The sequence below is a fragment of the Hyla sarda genome, chromosome 7, assembly GCF_029499605.1.
Source record: "Hyla sarda isolate aHylSar1 chromosome 7, aHylSar1.hap1, whole genome shotgun sequence".
Lineage (NCBI taxonomy): Eukaryota > Metazoa > Chordata > Amphibia > Anura > Hylidae > Hyla > Hyla sarda.
This window is the reverse complement of record NC_079195.1, coordinates 48896539-48922491: the sequence shown is the minus strand read 5'-3', so window position 1 is coordinate 48922491 and position 25953 is coordinate 48896539. Positions and strand designations below refer to the sequence as shown.

The 25953-nt window shown below is 41.6% G+C and overlaps 1 protein-coding gene across 3 annotated transcripts in view; it reads right to left on the bottom strand.

Moving 5' to 3' along the window:
* Positions 1 to 25953, bottom strand: part of MGMT (O-6-methylguanine-DNA methyltransferase) — a 453528-nt gene that overhangs the window by 415267 nt on the left and 12308 nt on the right. For all 3 annotated transcript variants that reach the window (XM_056529548.1, XM_056529549.1, XM_056529550.1), the window contains exon 2: positions 25585 to 25634. The gene's annotated coding sequence lies outside the window, so the exon portion shown is untranslated. The remainder of the gene's footprint in view (positions 1 to 25584; positions 25635 to 25953) is intronic.

The window sequence follows — 25953 nt, the reverse complement described above, 5'->3', positions numbered from 1 at the left end:
AGTAAAAAAAAACGTCAAGAAAAACAACATGTGGGTTTTAACTTTGGTGTTTTTGCAGGCGGTTTTTATTCTTTTTTGCACCAAAAAAGTGATGGAGATACCTTTTTTTGATAAAATTTCGTAGGGTACCATTAAAAAAAAATTATAAAAAAGATACAGTAGTGATGAAAAAAATTTTATTAAATGAAACATCTTTTTTATAACAAAATATTTATTAATTTTTAAACAGGGATCAATTTATGTAGGCGGGCAGGGCACTAAAAATGTAGCCGACAATAATAAAAATTTAGTGTGTGTGTGTTTTTCACTTTTTATTCTTTATTTTTTACATTTTTTAGGTAGTACTACTACTCCCAGCATGGAACACACTGTTCCATGATGGCAGTAGTAGTACCTGTACTAATTGACAGATCGCCCCGGGTCTGTTGCGATCCTTCTGTATAAGGAATAGATGCGGCCAGCCGCTCTTCTATGGTCCCCTGCACTGACTTATATATACACCTATTCATATTTCCCACAAAGAGCTGTGATTGGCCAGATGGTTCTAGCCAATCACAACTATCTGTGGGAAATATGAATAGGTGTATATATATGTCAGTGCAGGGGACCATAGAAGAGCGGCCGCATCTATACATTATACAGGACGATCACAGCGAGTATCAGGAGTGACATCCGCTGTGATCCTTCCTTAACTGCAGGTACTACTTCTCCCAACATGGAGCCCACTCTGCTCCATGCTGGGAGCTGTAGTAACTGCATTAATAGACAGATCGCAACAGGTGTAAGAAGTACTACAGCTCCCAGCATGGAGCAGAGTGTGCTCCATGTTGGGAGTAGTAGTACCTGCAGTTAAGGACAGATCACAGCAGGTGTCACTCCTGACACCCGATGCGATCATCCTATCTATTGCAGAGATGCGGAGCGGCTCTCTACAGCGCTCGCATCTCTGCAATATACTCCGGCCAGTGATATGAATAGAACATCACTCATTCTTATTACCCGCTAAGAGCGGTGATTGGCTGCAACGATCCGGCCAATCCTCACTCTGGGCATTGATGGGAATAGAAATTCATATTTTCTGCTCAGAGTACAGTGCAGAGATGCGAGCGCTGTATAGAGCCACTCCGCATCTTTGCTATATTATGGACGATCACACTGGGTATCAGGACTGACACCCAGGGCGATATGTCTATTAGTACAGGTACTACTACTCCCATCATGGAACAATCTGATCCATGCTGGGAGTAGTAGTAATATCTAAAAAATATAAAAAATTGAGGGGAAAAAAAACCTCAAAGGAGAACTCCGGTGCTTCACAGGTAAGTTAAAAATCCAGCTGGTGTCAGTAGCTCTACATAAAATGTGTTTTTTGATGACTTACCTGTAAAGTATTGGAGATTTCCTTTGATAGTATGTGTTGTTGCTCCCTGCAGTTCCAGGCTGGAGTTACTGGTGTTGTGGACAAGGATAAACCATCACTATATGAGATAGCAAAACCTCTTTAAGGCTAGGTTCAGACTACGGAATCTCCAGGCAAAAAATTTCTGCCCGGAGATTCCGAGTTCCGCCTGCACCGACTGAATTAGTCGGCGCTAGGACAGCGCGGACACTGCAGTCTCCTATAGACTGCTATGTGTTCCGCTAGGATTTCCGCCTGAAGAAAGAGCAACCCTTTTCTTCAGGCGGAAATTTTCTAGCGGATTTTTCATCCGGATTTTCCGCTTCACAAATTCCGAAGTGTGAATTTGTGAACGGAAAACCATTCACTACACTATGCATTATAGTAAGCGAAAATTCCAGCGGAAATTCCGTAGTCTGAACCTAGCCTAAAGGGAATCTGTCATCATTTTCATACAGCCTGAACCACACGTCATTGGCATTGTTTCTGCCTGCAAAGCAGCCTGGATTCATAGATCTCTCCCTATACCCAAACAAGAAGAGGTCTATCAATTAAGGCAAGTGGGGCAGGGAGAAGCTGCCGGGGACTGCTCCAGTGGTTCAGGCTTAAAGTGATGACTGGTCCCCTAAATTACATGTACTCTCAGTAAAATTTCTTTAATCTGGATTTGGTGGGGTTGATGCCAAATAATCCAATATTTTATAGAACTCAAAAGAAATGGAACAGTATATAAACCTCACTTTTTAAAGTGTACCAGTCATATCACAAAAACTAAATAATAATGCTTCTAAAGGTCATGCAGATGCTAGCTTCTGTATTTGGCTCACAAATCCCTCTGTTCTGCTGCTCACTCATTTTGACATCCACAACTTAGAAAGGGGTGTGTCTAAGGCAAGCACTGAGCCCGCCCTCACTCACCAGGCATCCACTTCTTCCCTGAGTATGATGTGCTGTGCTGGGTCTCTTCATCCAATCACTGCAGATGGCTCCATTACACCCTCCTCTCTGTTTTTAGACAGGAGTCTAAGTGATAGGGCAGGAGTGAGCACAGGGGAGTGTTAGTCCAGCCCTAACTTCCTGGACTTTGTCCCAGCCTGTTTTTCAGCTGCTGCAGCCAGACAGGATTATGTTTCTGGATGGTATGAGGACGCCTATTGGTCTTTCTTATAAGCCATGATTTGTATAAAAAGGAGATAACATTTTGTGTATAAACTATATTAGAAGGTTAACATTTTTCCAACAAAAAGTTTTTGAATCTGACAGTGCCCATAAAGGGGTGAGAAGACCAGGAAGGGGAGCCTATGTAACACACCGAAACAAAAACCTTACAGTCCTGTTAATAAACCATCCGAATTTCCAAATCCAGTCTCTGCCTTCTTTTCTTTGCTTGTGTTATGCAAAAATGTTAGTCTTTTTGTTGCTTCTAATTTTGCTGGGAACAGGTGCCAGATTAACCAGAAGTTGGAATTTCACTATCTATCTCATTTTTTTTTCCAACCAGTGTGCCTCCAGCTGTTGCAAAACAACAACTCCCAGCATATCTGGACAGCCGAAGTTTTGCAACAGCTGAAGTCACACTGGTTGGGAGACACTGATCTATCTGCGAACAAAGGATGTCGTCCAGTTCTCGGGATGCGGTTAAAAGAAGTATTCTTTATTTAAGGAACATCAGACAAAATTCACATGCAGAGAAAGAAGCGCCTGACGCGTTTCGCACTGAACATGCTTAATCGTAGACTTAGTCTACGTCAGACGCTTCTTTCTCTGCATGTGAATTTTGTCTGATGTTCCTTCAACAAAGAATACTTCTTTTAACCGCATCCCGAGAGCTGGACGACATCCTTTGTTTGCATACCTGTGTTTGGCCGAAGGCGGGACCGGCACGTACGTGCTCAGGTGAAGCGTATTTCTAATTAGGAGGTGAGCGGAGCCAGTACCCTGTAAAAAGCTGGTTGATCTATCTGCTACACAGTTGCGAAATCAATAAAAAAAAATTATAATAATATATAATATATACATAGCTATCTGTGCCAATACATACCCATCTTAATAATGGGATATAGTCCCCACCCAACATGTGCTTCACATATGCGCATTTCATAACACACACAGACGTATTTAACCAGAGAGATACGAGATTGCAAACTGTTGAGCACGAGTAATAAATGCCAACACTTATACTAAATGACATTCTCTATCCAGAATGAGCCCTTCCTCCTCCCTTCCATTTACCGAACATTAATAAAAAGTCAATTGGAACCATACTCGTCTACAGGCTTCTATATCATGTTTGCCGCACGCCTAATTCTTGCATAAATTGCCTTTTTATTATATGTACACACATCCCCTGATCGCTGCAATCTATCCCCAGTAATGGAAGGAGAATGTTTACATCGGATTCCAGTCCTGTATCCCGGCATTAAACATGCCATAAATTCGCTTAAATATGCGACATACCAGATCGGATTGAAATTGTCTATTATTTACTGTACAAACAGCCCAAGTATCAAATCTACTCAAGTCCAGATCACGTCTATTAATTTTGTCAGGGATGCTTACTGTATTTCCTCATGGTTTATTTATGGATATTTTTTTTACAAATATAGAACACAGCTACAACTGAGTTTCCAGGTCCCTGACCAATAATAACAATTTAAAGTAATAATGCCCCTTCCGTGTTCCCAGTACCTCGCGTTCTCCAACCCACCAGCTATTCGACTCTTCAGACTTTTGCATCAATTTGTTTTACAAATTACCATCTCAAAAATCTGACAACTGATATTTCCATCTTCTCAAGGCAATCCATAAGAAAATGTATTTCAAGTCGGCGGTGAAGACACAACAGAATAGAAAAATCAGACTAAAATGATGATTTATGCGTCCTGCAAAATTCACCCCCAGTGCTCCATCTGCTCAATCTCTTCAGGTTTTCTTCGAGAGGTTATCAAAATAAATTTTATCACAAACCGTTGCAAATAAAAAAAAAATAAAATAAGCAAATAAAATAAATAAATACATTTAAATGTTGCGATATGTGTTAAAGTAAACGTCTCGGGGAGCAGGTCTGTGGGAAATAAAACGACACAAATACTTTGCTAATAGAAACAATTGTAAACATATCTGTGGGAAAATTCATGGAAAGGGATGCAAATTCTGCAATGTGTCAAATACCTTTTGTTTTCAATTTTTTTTACTTGTGTCTTGTATTACTTTTATTCTTTTTTTTTCACCTACACATTTGGTAGATAAATAATTTTATGTATAACTTTTTATTAGGCAATTCTTGGACCATCCACCCTCTAGCTTTACACAGGATTCCCATTCATTTCAATAAGCTTTAGTAGAAAATGAACAATTTCTGTAATAAGTAGATCTGGTTTTGGCAGAAGGGTTAATTTTTCTTGAGTTTGGCTGATGCATCCTACGTTGCTGTGATGACGCCTGGGCCAATCAAGGGGCTTGGACGACAGGCCAATTACATCTGACCTCAGCGTCCACGCCCTTTTCAGGTGGGAAATATATATTCAGAAGGTACACATCACTTAAAGAGAACAAAGTAGAAACGGAGCACTGACCGGATAAATGTGTGTCTTTATTCCATCCTCTACGGGTGCATAGCGTGCGGGGGAGCATGCGTGTGCTGGAGACAGGTAACGGGCCGTGTCGCGCGCATACGCTTCTTCAGACCTGAAGTTACACGTCCGGGGGTGTGCTTTTAAAATCGGATTGCTGTGGTCATAGCAACCAAATCAGCGTCCGAACTACATACAGGTGAGTGGGGGAGATACAACAGATACAACAGGTATACAAACGACCTAAAGTGTGACAAACCATTACTTACAATGAAACATAAGGGTATGGAAAAAGACACACAATGGCGACAGTTTACTGCCTTGGAACGTGTGGAACATGCCTATGATGCTAATAAAACATTATTGATTAAAGAGGCACGATGGATCCTATGTACAAAAGCCACAGGTATTTTAGGTCTTAATGACCATAACGAAATGAATGTACTTTTATAAATACTATTATTTTTTGTTACTGCTGATTCACATACAAAGGAATTGCTTTTAACTCTTTTTCCATACCCTTATGTTTCATTGTAAGTAATGGTTTGTCGCACTTTAGGTTGTTTGTATACCTGTTGTATCTCCCCACTCACCTGTATGTAGTTCAGATGCTGATTTGGTTGCTATGACCACAGCAAGCCGATTTTAAAAACACACCCCCGGACGTGTAACTTCAGGTCTGAAGAAGCGCATGCGCGCGACACGGCCCGTTACCTGAGTCTCCAGCACACGTCTGCTCCCCCGCACGCTATGCACCCGTGGAGGATGGAATAAAGACACACATTTATCCAGTCAGTGCTCCGTTTCTACTTTGTTCTCTTTAAGTGATGTGTACTGCCTAGCACTTTTCACGTTTGAGCGCTATAATACCGGACAGGTGTCATAACATAGCTGTGGTGTGAATACTGTCATAACGCTGCACTAGCCAGGTTCTAAACAGAAAGGTGCAGGGTCCATTCTTTTCACATTGGACTGACCATATACTCAGAAGGTATGTTACTCCTTGCCTGTGTTTGAGTTCTTTCTGCACTAGCTCCTGAATTGCCCCTTGCTTCATCTATCCTGTGTATATTGACCCGACTATTCTTCCATTTTCCATATTTGTACAAGCACTGGATTTGGCCTATCTGTTTACTCTTTACAGTTTGTCTGTTTACCCCCGGTGTTTTATATGCCTGTTAACCCACTGTGCACAAGCACCAGTACAACTGCTAGATGTGGTCGTGCATGTGGTGGCATCAAATTAATGCGCGCATTTTTGTACATTTCTGAGGTGTTAAAAGTTTAATAATTACTGTTAATAAGATTTCTGCAGTTCAAGTATAGTTCAATCTTACATCTGTAATTATTACAGATGTAACATTAAGTGTCAGGGACCTATTTTAGGATGTTAGGTCTAAAAAAAAAATCGCTGTTGTGTTTAAAACATTTACATCCCAAAAAATGTCTGGTATACAAATTGCTTAGTAGAATTTAAGGTGGCAATGGAAAAAAATAAATAAAATAAAAGGATGAAAAAAGGTCTGAAAAATGCAAACAACTGCTTGAAAAGCATTTCAAATAACAGAAACAACATCTCAAACTTAAAGAGTAACTACAGCCGTGTAGTAGTGGCAGGACACACATTTAAAACTTACAGAAACTTCTGCTAAATCAAGCAGCCTAAAAAATTGCCAGAAGTCCCTTAGACTAACATGAGATTCTGTAGATTCTGCATGCATCCTGTCGCTGCATGATCACTGAAGTTAAACTTTAAGATTAAATTTTGACTGTAAAAACTAATTTTTTGAGGCTTAAAAAGCTGTAATGTTTACATACAGTTGTGGGCTTAAACCAGAGCCACATCCAGTAAGTGGTGCAACTTTACATCTACGCTTTTATATTGCAACGATCCAGAACATATTCATACAGCTGCAAGGCTTTGTGTGTACTTTTTTAGTGGGGCAGTTTTAAAGCTTAAAGAGTACGGTCACCAAATAAAACTTTTAATATAGTGTTCCTTGTGTAATTAGCAGACACTTTCTCATTCACTTGCTTTTAAAATTATCAACATAAATATGTTTAAAATGTAATAAAAAACGTCCACTAGGTGGCTCTGTTTTGTTCTCTCACACAATTAATCCAGTGAGTTTGGTCTCCTCCTAGCCTGGCAGGAGTCCGAACATAGGAAGTGCTTCTCTGCACGGAGCTTGATTGACAGCTGCATAGAAAGTGAAATCTCCACAAATTCTCACAGAAAGCCACACAGACTGACACAGCTGAAGGAGAGCTTCACTGAAATCTGCACAGACTGAAACATGCACAGAGCCTGAGGTTTTCTATTCATCACAATGATGCAACAATGTGAGGGCGGAAGTTGTCCCCCAGAAGGCTTCAGTGATGTCATGCCTGCTGGGAAACGCCCAATTTCTCCTGCTGGGAAATTGCACTATGTGAGCAAGAAGAAAGATATGATACACAGCTTTTTAAAGCTCTGAAATAGTTTTTAAGGGCAGGAGGGGTGTTAGGAGTAGTTAGGGAACATAGCCTGAGGTAGTTGAGAATAGTTTATTTGGTGACAGGTACTTTTTAACTCTGAAGATGCTGTGGCAGCAGGATATCTGTTTAAACTACACCTGGGAATTTTGGTGCAGCAGAGTCCCAGTGCTTTCAATGGGATTCTGCTGCACAGTGCAGACAATGGAATTTTGGCAGAAGAGCTTCCGTTGCTGAAATTCCACGACTGAAAGATTGATCTTACTAATTAATTTTGTCTGAATTTGTGTGGACTACATTGCTTTATATGGGGACGGCAATGGCCACACGGTCCTAGTTACGCCGGCCACCCTTGAAATCTCAGCTCGAAAAGATTCCTCAGTAGGAACCTATCCTAAAATTAAAAGGGTGGCCTGAACAAACAGCACATTGCATGGCTATGCCACAAATGTCTGATGGGTGGGGTTTAACTGCAGCACTACTTTCCGTCACCTGTTGGCTTTGCTCAGATTTTTCCAGAGGCTGTGTGGTCTGGCCATATTTTGCACATAAATAACAAGTTACCAATATATTTTCGAATCAAAGAATTTATATGTTTAAGAAGGTAGCAAAATATTTCCATTGGCAAAATGTTGCATTTCAAAATATCCTCTATCCTCTCATCAACAACAATACCAAATTTCCTTAAAGCTACTACCCCCCCCCCCCCCCCGCCACACCAATCAAATGCAATCTGACCATTACAGTCTCCCTGCGGATTTCATAGACCTTTCCCAGCAGACACTGATCATTCTCCACGCTGCTGTGATTAATGATAGGATTTCACACTTGCACAACACTACACTATCTGTGTTAGATGCAGCAATGAAAGGTGGTCTGGTAATAGACAGATTTGTAGTCATGTAGCGTTCTTTCCCCTGGTCTACGCTCCCCTCTCAGTGATATCTATTTTTATATTATCAGTTACATGGCCCAAAGCTTAATCACATGTAACTTTGAAACAAATTGTGAGGGTGCCTTTTGTAGTGCTTGACTCGATAAATCACACTTGCTACTCCAAAAGATTGTCTCTGGTGGATTTATACTGGCCAATTACAACATGGGAAAAATAAAGGCAAAAAAACATAGAACAATTTCTACTTTATTTTAATTTGTTTTTCAACAAAGAAAAAGAAAAACAACACACAAATGTGCTTGAAAAAGCAAATTTTGGAATAGAAGACTATTAGAAAATAAACATTATAGCTTTTATAGTCAAGAGCATGTAGCATATACCTTCTCTATATCCCAATAAATTCTACTGTATTACACGTTAGCAAGTCCTGATGTTTTAGAAGTAGTAAAATACACTGCCTACTTCATAGCTTCAGATAGGGTTATAAGGGAACCTGTCAGACTGAACACAGAGGCTGATTTTCCAGCAGAATGTTATAGAGTAGAGGGACCTGAGGAGATTTATATATATATATATATATATATATATAGTTTTGTAGGAAAATTTTAAGTAAATGTATATTTCATTTATTTAAATCATTGCTTGATGTGGCCTTAATAGTCCAGTGGGCGGTCCTACTCAGTGATTGACAGCTATCTCTGTGTGCATGTCTATACAGGGAAGGCAGCCAATCACTCACTAAGACTGCCCCCTGGTCTCCTATGGTCAGAGCAGGGATTTTAATTAAAGGACAACTGTAGTGGTGCGCTTTTCTATATGCCCGTGCACGGGCCTCAAAAATAAACAAAATAAACATATACATACCTTCCTACGAGCCCCCGTTGGTCTGGCACAGGCCTCACGGTCCGGCAGTGCTGACGTCATTCCACTTCCTGGGGACGGGGACGCCGCAGAGCCGTCGGGGTATCACCGGCTGTAGCGATGTCCCGCCCCGGCTGGTGATAGGCTGAGCACACTGTCATGTAAGGAGCTCTGGTCGGCTTCTTACATGTCAGTGGGCTCAGCCTATCACAGGCCGGGGCGGGACATCGCTACGGCCGGTGATACGCCGACGGCTCTGCGGCATCCCTGTCCCCAGGAAGAGGAATTACATCAGCACTGCTCGTAGCAGGGCTCGTAGGAAGGTATGTATGAGTTTATTTTGTTTATTTTTTAGGCCCGGGCACGGGCATATAGAAAAGTGTACCGCTACAGTTGTCCTTTGAATAAAAATAAAAAAAACTCTTTAAAGGGCTACTCTAGAGAAAAAAAAATATTTTCAAATCAACTGGTGCTAGAAAGTTATACAGATTTGTAAATGACTGCTATAAAAAAAAAAATCCTAATCCTTCCAGTACTTATCAACTGGTATATGCCCCTTAGCAAGGAACCACACAACTTACTGTAGAGCATACAGCAGCTAATAAGTAGTGTTTTCTTTAACAGAGGTCATTTACAAATCTGTATAACTTTCTGGAAATGGTTGATTTAAAATTACACATTTTTTTTACCTGGAGCACACCTTTACCCATCTAGTACTGTGCTCCACCCCCCCCCCCCACCCCTGTGCTCCACGCCCCCCCCCCCCCCCCAGGGAAGCTCTCCTGCAAGTGTCGCTGGCCCCTTAAACTCATTATTGGGGAAGGCCCCAGGGGTGGCACCCTCAGTGATCACACGTTGATGGCCTATCCTAAAGCTGTCTGTACATTTCAGGCAGAATTCTGCTAAATGTTTATTCTGTACTGGGAGAATGAAGGCTTGAGTATGTTGAAATCCAACATGTCCTACCCTTTTCTTCCCAAACATCCGTCATTAGAGGGAGAATTGAGATGCTTTAATAAGCATTAGATGGTCAGTTGGTACCATTAAAAATGATGGATTTGGACAATTTTAATGTGCATGACCAGCTTATCCAAGTGTTAGCTTATTTATGTATTTTCACAAAGGGCCCTTAAAGCATTAAAATACTAAAATAGCAGTTACTCACCTCTCCAATGCCCTGCTAATCCCCCAGTTATGCTCCCATCTTCACCCCGGTGTACCTTTTGGAGCAAACGTCACGTGACTGCAACAGCCAATCAGCGGCCTCAGTGGTCACATACCATACTTCAGGCATCACTGCTCAGTAATGGAGCCGAGGTACAGCATGTGACCACTGGGGTCGCTTATTGGCTACAGCGGTCACATGACATCGATTGTAAAACGAAGACATAGGGAAAGATGTGCTCAGTGGCACGCTTCTCATGGCTCATATGAATGGTGGTGGTCAAAACACCCAGACCGTAAATGCTCAAAAGACTTGATGTCCAGCGAGGTAGGATGCACAACAGGATTTATTTATTTAGGACACATGGTCAGCACATAAAACCATAGCGTTTCGGGTCAGACAGGACCCTTAATCATGGCATGATTAAGGGTCCTGCCTGACCCGAAACGCGTTGGTTTTATGTGCTGATCATGTGTCCTAAATAAAGAAATTCTGTTTTGCATCCTACCTCGCTGGACATCAAGTCTTTTGCTCCTAGTATTAGGCCGGAGGCACTGCCGGCCAGTCCGTGCGGAGTGTGGGGATTGCAGTGGAGGTGAGCCGTCTTGTTCATTTGAAATAACTACTCAAAACGTTTGACAAGTCAAAGGTTTTGTTAAGTGGCAGGGACACTTTAAAGGAGATGGGCTATCACTTTTATGCTGCCTGACCCTAGTGGGTATCGGTTTCCTTTATTCAGACAGGATTCATCACCAAATAGGATAAAACTAGAGTTAATAGTAAAAATTCCTGCAGACAGCGGCCTCTAAGCAGATCACAAAAATCATAATATACCTGTGGACCATTGTAAAAATATTGCCGTTATTAAGGCGTTCATCCATTTTATGGCTGTGTTTAGGATATCAATGTAAATTACATTTTCTTAGAAACCTGTACTAAAATTAGAGAAAGAACCCATTAAAATGAGAATAAAAAAAAAATAAAGTTGTATATTCATTCATAAATAATTAGAAATTTGGTTCATCAAAAGTGGTTCAGGTCCTTGTCTGCTTAACAATTCCCTGAAGGATATAAAATGACAATGTAAAATAAAAAAAAAGCTAATTCACATAAGCACACCGTACAAGAAAACATTACCATTCCAATGCGTTATTGCCTCCTATTATAAGAACTTAATTTCAAACACTGCTCTCCATTATAATGGTTTCTTTTTAAAATTTCAAAGAGTATTACATTAAAGCAATACCTCACCTCCGAGCTATAATATCTGTCTTCCTTATTACAGTACTGCATTTCATAAATACTTCTCATTGACAAGCGAGCTAATTCAGGTTAATTTTATTGTGTTTTGGCGCTCTATCACATTTGTGTGCAATTACCTTTAATGTTTTATTGCAAAACCAGAAAGTAATCGGGACAATTATTTGGAACGGAGGGGGAGGGGGGGGGGGGGGTAGTATCTTATAAATTCTAAATCACCGTCTCTGGCATTTTCGATAAAATAGCAGCTTTATCTGAGAAAGTGGCAGGGATATCGGATAAATCATGCATCACTCAAGTGTAGCTGACCCCCCTGTGCATTGCACAATATAACAAGTGCTTCAAAAGAAACTTTCCTGGCTCATCAATCATTCTTCATAATGCTACAGCAGCTATACCTAAACAGTGGGAGATTGGAAAAATAAAAAAGGAAAAAAATATATATTATAGATATAAAAATAGACAATAGATGAAAACTATTAAATCTGGATGATTTAACCAATTCACTGCCGACACCTTGTGTGGCCTAAGAATGTTACTTTTGCCTAACAGGAACTATCGAGGATTCTTATCAATATTATAACTGATAAATAACAGAATTAGAGATAAACTTAAATTCTACAATATCAACAAGTAGCAGTGAATGATATGATGACTACTCATCGATCTCACCTTTACAACATAGCAAATTTCCAGCAAAAGGGCCACTGTGGTCCTCAATGCATTTCTGTGCAAGAAGGGGAGCTACAATCCATCATATTTGCTTGGCATTAAAGGGGTAGTCCAGGAAACTGAACTTTTTAGACACTGATCTCCTATCCACAGGATAGAGAATAAGTGTCTTACTGCTGGAACCCCCAGTCATCTCCTGTATGGGGCCCTAGCTACTTACACGTCCTCAGAGGAGAGTGGCTCCCACCTTCCTGGACAAATGCAATTGACGGCCCACTCTGCCAGTCCCGGCTGTAGCAATGTCCTTCCTCAGCCGGTGACTAGCTGAGCAGCCATCACTTGCGTTTGTCCAGAAAGAGAGCCGGAATGTGCTGAGAAAGGAAGTAGCAGAGGCCCCATACCGGAGATTGCAGGAGGTCCCAGTGGTCAGACACCCTACAATCAGAGACTTATCCCCTATCCTGTGAAAAGGGGATAGGTGACAAAAAAAGTTCAGTTCCCTGGACTACCCCTTTAAAGGGGGATTCCTATCAGGGCATCTCTTGTCTAGATGCAAAACTTGAGCAAATGGATGCCAGAAAGGAGAAATCAACCACTCACAAACCCCTCTAGGTGCCAAACTATAAGGCTAAGTTGACACTGCGTAAAATGTCCTAATGTATTTTATTTTACATAAGCATTTTTGTCTGTAAACGGCACAACAAAATGTTGATTTTTTCACCAATTGGAGACAAAAAAATGGAAAATAAAAATGAAATAATAATGATATAAAATACACAAGACAAATAGAGAAACATAACCGCACATCCACCATTTGTATTTTGATCTACTGGCTTCTCAGCATAATAAAAAAAAACTTACAGGTTGTTGGCATACATTTTGATCAAAAGTACAAGCCCAGTCGCCACGTCAAGGCCACCTAGCCAGAATGGGTCCCTAACCTAACACTGGCTAAATACAAGTTTAAGAAAAATCACATGGCCATACATCCACATGTTGTACACTGATCTATCGGTTTTCAGTACAATTACAAAAACAGGTAGTTAGTTTACAATTTTTTTGAAGTGTACAAGCCTACTTGCCCCGATTATGTATACTACCTGATGTATGTTTTTGTAATTGTGCTGAAGGCAGTAGATTCGGCTATGGCATCCCCTGCGACCTATAAAAGGGGGGGCCCTGAATTTTATTTGGTGTACGGAGAACGTGAGAGGTCCCAGAGGTCAGAGGTCCAACTATAAGACATATATCCCCTAATGCCAGTGTTTTCCAACCAGGGTGCCTAGTTAGGAAACACTGCCTTATGCTGTGGACAGAGTATACATTTTTAAACCCTAGACATCTTATTCCCTATCTAAAGGATAGGGATAAGATGTCTGATCGTGGGGGTCCCGTCGCTGGGGACACCCGTGATCTCCCTGCTGCACGTCTTTGGTGCGGCAGCCAAGATCGCGGGGGTCCCAGGGGCAGTACCCACATGATCAGACATCTTATGGGGATAAGATGTCTAGGGGCAGAGTTCCTCTTTAAATGTGCCCATCATATAGGAAACACATCGAATTTCACATGGTATAATGTTGCTAAAACTTTGGCAATGCAAGGACATGATTCTGCTGCTGTGTAATAACATTAACAGTAAAAAAGGTTAAAATATGTCACATTCCCAACCCTCTCTGGCCTGTTTGTGACTGCTGGAGGTAGTCGGTAAGCTAAAAGCAGCTACAAGCTATAAGATACACAATCGGTGGAGCTACCATTGACTTTAATGAGAGTTGTAAAAATGGCGTAGCCTCGCAAACTATTCCTGTTTACTCATGGTCCCGTTTTTTCTAAATGGTCCGGGCAGAGGTTAGGGAAAGACATCAGAAGAGAAGCTTTACTACCAATGGTCGGGTCTTTTGTAGCAGGAATTCAGCAACATAACGGCTACATTCAAGGTGATTGTGACATTAAGCTCAGGTAACCTGACATGTACAAAGCATCTGATACGGTTACGTTTCCTGAATGAAGACAAAAATCAATAGGTACGGTGTGTTGTTACACTATAGATTTATATACGATTAGACATGACATGGAGTAATGTAGTATACTAATACAGATCTACAAACATCAGCTAATTAGAAACACACTAGATATGTCCAGGAGAAATCAACGTGTAACCTGCGATACAGAGGACATTGCACAATACAGAACAGAAGGACTTTGCTTTGCATCATGGCAATGTTTTACAGTGTGTCTCCAGCTGTTGCAAAACTACAACACCCCCCCCCCCCCTCTTGGCTGGCTTACTTTGCATCCAAATACACTGCTCAAAAAAATATTGGAAACACTAAGATAACACATCCTAGATCTGAATTAATGAACTAATGGTATGAAATACTTTCGTCTTTACATAGTTGAATGTGCTGACAACAAAATCACACAAAAATTATCAATGGAAATCAAATTTATCAACCCATGGAGATCTGGATATGGAGTCACACTCAAAATCAAAGTGGAAAACCACACTACAGGCTGATCCAACTTTATGTAATGTCCTTAAAACAAGTCACAATGAGGCTCAGTAGTGTGTGTAGCCTCCACGTGCCCGTATGACCTCCCTACAATGCCTGGGCATGCTCCTGATGAGGTGGCGGACGGTCTCCTGAGGGATGTCCTCCCAGACCTGGACTAAAGCATCTGCCAACTCCTGGACAGTCTGTGGTGCAATGTAGCATTGGTGGATGGAGCAAGACATGATGTCCCAGATGTGCTCAAGCGAATTCAGGTGTGGGGAATGGGCGGGCAAGTCCATAGCATCAATGCCTTCCTCTTGCAGGAACTGCTGACACCCTCCAGTCACATGAGGTCTAGCATTGTCTTGCATTAGGAGGAACCCAAGGCAAATCTTGGTGTTCTCTGGCAAATGCCAAACATCCTGCCCGGTGTTGGGGTGTAAGCACAACCCCCACCTGTGGACGTCGGGCCCTCATACCCCCCTCATGGAGTCTGTTTTTGACCGTTTGAGTGGACACATGCATATTTGTGGCCTGCTGGAGGTAATTTTGCAGGGCTCCTCCTGCTCCTCCTTGCACAAAGGTGGAGGTAGCGGTCCTGCTGCTGGGTTTTTGCCCTCCTACGGCCTCCTCCACGTCTCCTGATGTACTGGCCTGTCTGCTGGTATCGACTCCATGCTCTGGACACTACGCTGACAGACGCAGCAAACTTTCTTGCCACAGCTCGCATTGATGTGCCATCCTGGATGAGCTGCACTATCTGAGCCACTTGTGTGGATTGTAGACTCCATCTTATGCTACCACTAGAGTGAAAGCACCGCCAGCATTCAAAAGTGACTAAAACATCAGCCAGGAAGCATAGGAACTGAGAAGTGGTCTGTGGTCACCACCAGCAGAACCACTCCTTTATTGGGGGTATCTTGCTAATTGCCTATAATTTCCACCTGTTGTCTGTTCCATTTGCACAACAGCATGGGAAATTGATTGTCAATCAGTGTTTCTTCCTGAGTGAACAGTGGGATTTCACAGAAGTGTCATTGACCTGGAGTTACATTGTGTTGTTTAAGTGTTCCCTTTATTTTTTTGAGCAGTGTATTATGCTATAATAATGGTGCATGTCATTAAAAAATTTGGGAAGAAAGGATATTTAAAGAAGCTTTAACACTTTTTCCCAACAGTTTTCCCTTTAAAAGTCAGTGTTTCACTTCAACTAGGAGTCTTAGAAACTGACTGGGAATGTTTTCCAAGCCAGAGATCTCTCAAGAGGGAAACGTGTTGTGAGAGTTGCTTTGCTTATCCTTTCTTTCCCAGAATTCCCAGAGGTACATAAATGGCCTATAAGTTTCCACACATCTTGATGACAGTCTTTTTAAGGAAAAACCTTATCACTTTAGTCCAACAATTGTAGGCCTCTTACTAGCCAGCCTGTCTTGTACTGACGGGGGAAAATCCATAAACAGCTGTCTACAGATGGGTTTTCCTTTTGGATACATTTCTGGCTTGGCATACATTCCCAGTCAGTCTCCAAGATTCCTAAAGGGAAAGCTACTTGGAAAAAGTGGTGTGAGAGCTACTTTACATATCCCTTCTTCTTTCTCCTTCAATTTGTTAGCATTAAAACATACTGTGCAGTCTTCCAAAAACTATACAGATAATTTTCAGGGTATGCTCACACTACCAAATTGTTAGGTGGAATCGTAAGGAATGGTTGACAGCCAAACACGGATCTGCATTTCACCAGTGGATTGAACATGTTCAATGTTTCAGCGGAATCCACCAGAATAGTCAAGTTTGACATTGGGGTGGTGCTTATGTCTGCGGGAAATTGCCATGGACATAAGCTCCAGTCAGTTTCTAAGGCTTCTAGTTAAAGTGAAACACTGACTTTCAAAAGGGAAAACAGTTTGGAAAAAGGGGTGTAAAAGCTTCTTTAAATATCCTTTCTTCCCAGATTTTTAAATGGCATGCACCATTATTTTAGCATAGTATTTTCAGGTCTGCTACATTTACCATGGAGCAGGAAGATCTCAAATCCACAGAGAAATTCACCAAAGACATTTTCCTATTTGAGCCAATAACCTTATTATTATATTACGGTCATGCAGCAAACACATTGGAACAGACTTTAAAGAAGCACTCCGAGGAAAGTTTTTTCTCACCTGTCTATTTAAAAATCCCTATAAATTAACTTGCGTTGCAATACAGTGATCCCTCAACTTACAATGGCCTCAACATACAATAGTCTTTTCTGGACCATTGTAACTTGAAACCAGACTGACCATACAATGTACGGACAGTCCAGATCTGTGAAAGTTGTCAATCAGAATAGGCACTTTACTGGTAAAACATCTGTATTACTGAAGCGTATGCACTCACTGATGTCTGGTAGCGCCCCCTACAGTACAGGGAGGTATTACATGTTCTGTACACTTTACCTTTACCAAGGTTACCTGCACCTTTGGACACCAGGTAAGGGTGTCTCTATGTTACTTTTTTAGGACATTGAATGTACTGTACAGGACCCCGAAGAAGCTCCTGTCCTCTACATAGACCAGTGTTTCCCAAGCAGTGTGCCCACAGCTGTTGCAAAACTACAACTCCCAGCATGCCCGGACAGCCATGCACTGACATAGACAGTGATTACAGCTCCCAACAGATATTTCTTACTTTTATAGGTAAGGACTTGCTTTATCTATATTAGTTATCTAATTTTTTTTTTTTTTTTTTTCAAAGTAAAGTTTTATTGTTTTTAACATATGAAAAAACAATTGGCAAGGCAATATGGCAACACGTAGTAACAAGTATCACATTACAGTAAAGCCATGTAGAACAATCACATAACAGTAAAGCCATATAGAACAATCTCTCCAGTTCGATCTATGTACCCTTGTAGAGCGAGAGACAGTCATGGGAAAAAATAAAACTATCTCGCCATATTAAAGCTGGGATAACATTGCGTATGGTGTACACTCTCCAGGGATCACATGGGTACCAAACCATACTGTTCAGGATTTGGAGTGTTATATTCTAATCCCAGTTACCAAGAAGAAGAGAGATGTGTGCAGCACAACAAGCGGGGAAGAGAAAAAGGAGGAAAAGGAATAGACGGGGAGAGAAAGGGGAAGAAAGGAAAGGGAGAAGGAAGAAAGAGCAGGTCACTTTTGGAGACACCTACCTCCCGGACCGGAACGGCTCTTATCTAATTTTTTTTATCTATTTTTCTTTAAAGGGGTACTCTGGTGAAAACCTTTTTTTCTTTTAAATCAACTGGTGGCGGAAAGTTAAACATATTTGTAAATTACTTCTATTATAAAATCTTAATCCTTCCAGTACTTATTAGCTGCTGAATGCTACAGAGGAAATTCCTTTCTTTTTGGAACACTGATGACATCACGAGCACAGTGCTTTCTGCTGACATCTCTGTCCATTTTAGCAACCATGCATAGGAGATGTATGCTAAGGGCAGCATGGTGGCTCAGTGGTTAACACTGCTGCCTTGGAGTGCTGGGGACTTGGGTTCAAATCCCTCTAAGGACAACAATAAATAAAGCGTTATTATTATAATAACGTCAGCAGAGAGAACTGTGCTCGTGATGTCATCAGAGAGCATTCCAAAAACAAAAGAATTTCCTCTGTAGTATTCAGCAGCTAATAAGTACAGGAAGTTTTAAGATTCTTTAATAGAAGTAATTTACAAATATGTTTAACTTTCTGCCACCAGTTGATTTGAAAGAAAAAAGGTTTTCACCGGAGTACCCCTTTAATTCTCACTTTTTCCTATTTTTGGATGACATTTTGGGGCTTTAGAACCAATTACCAGGTTTCCATAGAGTTCTGGTCTCAACATACAATGGTTTCAACATACAATGGTTGTACCAGAACCAACTAATATTGTAACTTGAGGGACCACTGTACTTTTTTTTACTCTTTATTCATTTCAATGTCTTGTATCACAGAGCTGTATAGAACAATCTCTCCCCTGCAAACTGGATGTCAGAACTATTGGTTCACATCATCCACTTTTTCCAATCTTCTCCCCCATTCCCTAAGAATCCAAGGGATGCACTCCCGTTTTCCGCCTTACACCTTGAGTGTCATGAATTAACAGGGACCCTACACTCCTCCCAATTCTGCATCCCCATTGTTAGGGGAATGATGGAACTGTAGGCAGAAGAGCTCACATTCAGGGAAGCATATGCACCATAGTCACCAGCGTACAACAAAGCGACACTTGGTAGCCAGAAATCATGATGTACAATGGCGAAACAGGAATAAGACCATGGAAAACCGACACATGTTTATAATAATTCTTTATTCATATAGCACACACAGATTCTGGAGCGCTGTACACTCAAATTGGTCCCTGTTCCTGCTGGGGCTCACAGTCTAAATTGTTTATTAGTGATTTAGGATAAAACACACACATATATATATATATAACATATCCCAGAGTGTTTCTTTAACCCCTTAAGGACCAGGGGTTTTTCCGTTTTTGCACTTTCATTTTTTCCTCCTTACCTTTAAAAAATCATAATTCTTTAAATTTTGCACCTAAAAATCCATGTGATGGCTTATTTTTTGCGCCACCAATTCTACTTTGCAGTGACATCAGTCATTTTACCCAAAAATCTACGACAAAATGGGGAAAAAAAATCATTGTGCGACAAAATTGAAGAAAAAACGAAATTTTGTAAATTTTGGGGGTTTCCGTTTCTACACAGTACATTTTTCGGTAAAACTGACACCTTATCTTTATTGCATAGGTCCATATGATTAAAATGATACCCTACTTATATAGGTTTGATTTTGTCGTACTTCTGGAAAAAAAATCATAAACTACATGCAGGAAAATGTACACGTTTAAAATTGTCATCTTCTGGCCCCTATAACTTTTTTTATTTTTCCGCGTATGGGGCGGCATGAGGGCTAATTTTTTGCGCCGTGATCTGAAGTTTTTAGAGGTACCATTTTTGTATTGATCTGACTTTTTGATCGCTTTTTATTCATTTTTTCATCATATAAAAAGTGACCAAAAATCCACTATTTTGGAGTTTGGAATTTTTTTTGCGCATACGCCATTGACCGTGCAGGTTTAATTAACGATATATTTTTATAATTCGGACATTTCCGCACGCGGTGATACCACATGTTTATTTTATTTACACTGTTTATTTTTTTTAAATGGGAAAAGGGGGGTGATTCAAACTTTTATTAGGGAAGGGGTTAAATGATCTTTATTAACTATTTTTTTCACTTTTTTTCTGCAATGTTATAGCTCCCATAGGGGGCTATAACACTGCACACACTGATCTTTTACATTGATCAATGGTTTCTCATAGGAAACGATTTATCAATGATTCTGCCGCTTGACTGCTCATGCCTGAATCTCAGGCACTGAGCAGTCATTCGGCGATCGGACAACAGAAGGCAGGTAAGGGACCCTCCTGCTGTCCTACAGCTGTTCGGGATGCCTCAATTTCACCGTGACGAACCCGAGCAGCCCGCTCTGCTAGGCGTGGGTAGTTTAGTTTCACTTTATACGCGGCAATCAACTTTGAACGCCGCATCTAAAGGGTTAATAGCACGTGGCACGCGATCATTAGCCACGGGTCCCGGCCGTTGCTAGGTTCCCAGGCCCGACCTGCTATGACGCGTTATAGAACGAGAGCGGACTCAGGACGTTACCAGTACGTCCTTAACAGGTTAAAGGGGTACTCCGCTGCTCAGCATTTGGAACAAACTGTTCCGAACGCTGAAGCCGGCGCCGGGAGCTCATGATGTCATGATGTCACCCCCTCATGCAACGTCCCGCCCCCTCAATGCAAGTCTATGGGAGGGGGCGTGCCGGATGCCACGCCCCCTCCCATAGACTTTCATTTAGGGGGTGACATCATGAGGGGGCGGGGCTATGACATCACAAACTCCCGACACCGGCTCCAGCGTTTGGCACAGATTGTTAAAGGAGATTTAAAGGAGTACTCCTTTAAAAGCTTGCTGACCACATGTTAAAATGTCACCCGTAGATGTGACATAATTGCAAAATAATTAAAAGTGAATCTGTTCTTTTAAAGTAACGATTGAATTCGGTTTATCCCCTTAAAAAAAGGAGAGAAAAATATGACACATTTAAAGCCTTCCATCAAGCTTCCCTGATGGGAGTTATTTTACTCTAAACTCAAACATATATTAGAACAATTTAATATACTAAGGCTCAAGAGGTTATCGGCTGTGATGTGGTTACCTGTACAAATTTATGTTTACTAAAATGCTATGTCCCAGGAGCTGTGGTATTAATAACCAAGCAACAAAATTATGTCTCCCACTTCCTGTCATCCGAGATAAGTAACCATGAATTTGAAGAATATTTTATCTCATTTTAAAGAAGTTATAGATATCATCTCTCGAGGTGGTTCTCTCGGAAGGCCACATAAATAATATCTTGTCGCTGAACTTTAAACACTGTCCAACCATGGGAGGGAATGACAGCTTATATGTAAAGTGCAAAATAACATTACGTAGAGGTGAAACGGAAAAAAATACCTATACGGCTTAATATTATTCTGATAATCCTATCACTCACCGTAACATATCAGTAACCTAATATGTTCTGAAAAAAATTCTATTGTACGAGTAGGATTAAGATAAAAACTAATATACACACCATAAGCCTAAAAAACTAATTTATAACTTACATACATACCATAAACTACCTATATTACAAGATCTAATACACATACCATAACCATAAATAAAAAATTGGAACCAATATACTTACCATACACATACAAATGTAAGAAATAAAATCTAGTGTACATCACATAAATATTAAATAAGAACCAAAATACATACCAATAAGATAAATAATAACAAATAATTAAAGGGGTAGTCCAGTGGTGAAAAACTTATCCCCTATCCTAAGGATAGGGGATAACTTTGAGATCGCGGGGGGTCAGACCGCTGGGGCCCCCTGCGATCTCGCTGTACCGCATGAAGCGGTGGCCGACACGCCCCCTCAATACATTTCTATGGCAGAGCCGGAGATTGCCGAAGGGTGCGCTTCGGCTCTGCCATAGAGTTGTATTGAGGGGGCGTGTCGGCCGCCGCTTCGTGCGGAGGTCGACACGCCCCCTTCCCGCGGGCTGTCGGGGCTCCGTACAGGAGATCGCAGGGGGCCCCAGCGGTCGGACCCCCCGCGATCTCAAACTTATCCCTTATCCTTAGGATAGGGGATAAGTTGTTCACCACTGGGTCACCACTGGACTACTCCTTTAATACAAACAAAAGAAAGAACATACTATAGAACTGTGGTTTCCAAACTGTGGACCTCCAGATGTTGCAAAACTACAACTCCCAGTCAAAAAAAAGTCTGGGCATGCTGGGAGTTGCAGATTTGTAACAGCTGGAGGCACCCTGGTTGGGAAGTAATGCTCTAAGACGATATTTGCAAAATTAAGTATTTCCCATAGGAATCAATAGTAAATGAGGCTTCTAAAACACAGAGGGGGGAAAACTCTGGGGCGAATTGTCACCCAATGTAGTCACCGGCTGGAACCAAGCCTTATAGGGGTATTCCACTGCTCAGCGTTGGAACAAACTGTTCTGAATGCTGGAGCCGGCCCGGGAGCTCGTGACGTTACAGCCTCGCCCCCTCATGAATGAATGACGTCACGCCCCCTCAATGCAAGTCTATGGGAGGGGGCGTGACAGCCGCCACGCCCCTCCCATAGACTTGCATTGAGGGGGCGTGTGTGGCATCATGAGGGGGAGGTACTATGATGTCACAAGCTCTCGGGGCCGGCTCCAGCGTTCGGAACAGTTTGTTCCAAATGCTGAGCAGTGGAGTACCCCTTTAGGGTGCATTCCCACACGGCGTATACGCAGCGTATTTGACGCTGCGCAAAATTTACAGCAGCAGCAGGAAATACGGTGCGTATTCCTTGCTCACTATACACACAGGATTTTCCATCGGCAGCCCTATGCGTGTAGTGAGTTTTAAAGGCGGGGCCGTGTGCCGGCATGACTGTGACGCGCAGCTCCGCCTCCAAAACTCACTGTACACATAGGGCTGCCACCGGAAAGCCCTGTGTGTATAGTAAGCAAGGAATACACAGCGTATTTCCCGCTGCTGCCGTAAATTTTGTGCAGTGTCAAATACGCTGCGTATACGCCGTGTGGGAACGCACCTTTAAAGTGAATTTGTCAGCTTTATTTGCTCCTAAAAGCTGCAGACACCATTGGATAGCTGTAGGGTTTAAAAGTAAACTGTACCTTTCTTAGAGCTGATCATGGTTGCCAAGCGTACAAAACTATCTTTTTATTTCTCAGCCAAGTGTCAAGGAGGTGGAGCCAAATTGCTCAAGTGTCACAGGCTGGCACGTCTCCAAGTTCCCCCCCTATCTGATATACAGGGTGATGTATGTCAAGCAAGGAGGAGCTGGGAGGTGAAGGTGGCATGGAGGCACGCCAGGCGTGACACTTGAGCAGCTTTGCTCCATCTCCTTGACACCTGAGTGAGAAACCATCATCAGCTCCAGGAAAGGTACAGTTTACTTTTATACCCCAACAGCTTTCCAGCCATGTCTGCAGTCAATGGACTCCATGATGCTGGTGTTTCCAGCAGATCCCTATGTGTAAGACATTTTTCGCAGCATTCATTATGATGAGTTCTTTGTCTTAATTTTAAGTCTATGTTTTGCCAATGGTTTTGTTTTCAGTCAATGTTTAAATGGGCACTGTCAAAATGAAAAAAAAACTATTTATATGATGTACATCTTAGAAAAATATTAACCTTTCTAATATAATTCATCAAAAATGTTTCTCCTTTTTATATAAATCATGGCTTATAAAAAAAAGACCACTAGGGGTCCTCATACCATTCAGAACATAATCCTATCTGGCTGCAGCATTATCTTTGTCCAAGCTGAAGTACAGGCTGTGACAAAGTCCAGGAAGTGAGGGTGGAAGTAGAACTCCCCTGTGCTCACTCCTGTCCTATCAAACTCAGCATGAAAACAGAGAGGAGGGAATTACAGAGCAGCTCTGCCGCAGCGTTGGCGGGTCCGGGAGCCAGAAAGCAGTGGTCAAGGTATGCATAGAGTGACGGGTATAGGGCTGTGCTTGGTTAAAAATGGTCGGCGCTGCTGTCTCGGGGAGCCTACTATACTCTACTGGGGGGTCCTGTGTCTACTTGGCTGCTTGTGCGGCGGGTTTACAGCAGACCGTGGTGCTTCACTTATATTGTTCACTGTTCCTGAGCTGCACCATGCAGGACCTCTCTCTGGCTGGCTCACTCCGGGACTTGTGACCATCAGCTGGAGCCACTGAGAGCCGGTTTGAACCCACAAGCGGGAGTTACAGTAATACAAAATCTGAAATTTGTCCATTCTAGTGATAATATTGCATGACACTATTAAAACCTTCCTGGGGCTGCATACTATTAGCAAATTACATTACACACTTGTATGTAGACTCAGTTCATACTCCTTCCACATCTTCCATACTTCACTATGTTACCACCTACATGTATACGTCGCCATTTTGAATCTCACATCAGTCACCTCAGGGTTGTCTTGTTGCTGTTTCTAGTATTCATTCCTGCATATAGTGTAGAGTGCAGCAGACGTATGCTTTGACATTGGCATCACTTATATTCTACCACCTTTCATGAGTTTCACACAGCTGTGTTATTCACATGCCACTTGTGCGCTTCCACATAGTTGTACATGCACATGCTGTCATGGTTGGCATGCGCCAAAATAGTCAGGCGTACATCACATTAGATTTGATTTGTTTGTGCGGTGCATGCGCTCATGGTGTTGGGCTGTACATGGTCGTTGTGCTGTTCATACGCTCATGACATTTATAGTGCTCACAAACTTGTAGCATTATACTGTACATATGCTTGTAGCATTCATACGGTACAGACGCTTGTTTATTTATACTGTACATGGTATATTCATTGTTATAGCTTTCATACTGTACACACAATTGTAGCATTCATCCTGTACACACGTTCGTAGCTTTCATACTGTATACGTTGGCAGTAGGCTTGCCCACCGTCGCAGTTTTGGGCACACTTCTGACCTCTGTAAGTATAGTATTATTATTCTTGTCATTACTGTTATATTAGTAGTATATAATTATTTCGTTATTAATATCATTGTTATTACTATTATCATCATTATTAGCGTCATTACCATTATCGTTAGTACTGTTATTTGTCACTATCATTATTATATATTATGGTTATTGTGATGATTAATCTCAGGCAGCTTGTGCACGTTTTTAGCCCCGACCACAAAGAAGCAATAAGTGCGAACATGGACTAATTAGAATCTTACATTCCCTCCTACTCTGTCTATGTAAGTGTCTGCCCTATCACTGCAGGAAAATGAATATAGACGGTATAATAAGTCCTGTCCATATAGGAGGGTGTTCAATATCTGTAGAATTCTATAGTATTGTATCAGCACAGAAATTGTTCAGCCTTTCTTAAAAAAAATAAAAAAAATAAAAAGTTACACATCAGTAAGCAATCCGGCATTGTTGGCTGCATCTATGGGGGCTTTTCAGAATGGCTCTTTAATATACAGAAGACAGATCTGTGGTGGAAAAAAAAAAGATCCAGTGATGCCTATTACCGTCCATGTCAGAGCTTGTACAATTTACACGGAAGCATCAATCATGTCAAGTGGGGGCTTAACACCAACTGCTGGACCCCGGAGGAATACCCAATCTTGTGAAGTGCTTTCAGTGCACCTGTAGGGGGCGGCGTTTTTACGGCAACTTACTTTTTGTAAAAGTCTAGAAGCTGCGTCTGTAGTCAATGAAAAAGCTCTGCCTGCAAAGAGGGTAGAAAAAGTAAAGTGTAAATTATAAATACTGTCAGCGGACGATAAGCCAAGTGCAGCCCAAATGTCATACACAGAACATGTCAATGTTATCATCTCTGCGAATATATGTAATATGACGCGTTCGATAAATGGGCTTTGGGCTTCAGCGCAGCCAATATCACACAGAGAATAGGATAACTCTCTCTAAATATATTTTTCCTACAGCAAAAAACAGGAATTTCAGAGTTCAGTGGGTCATCGATCATCTGTAATGAGTCATAATGAACAGATGAAGCTTGCTGAAGTCCCCTCTCATCACCCAGCCGG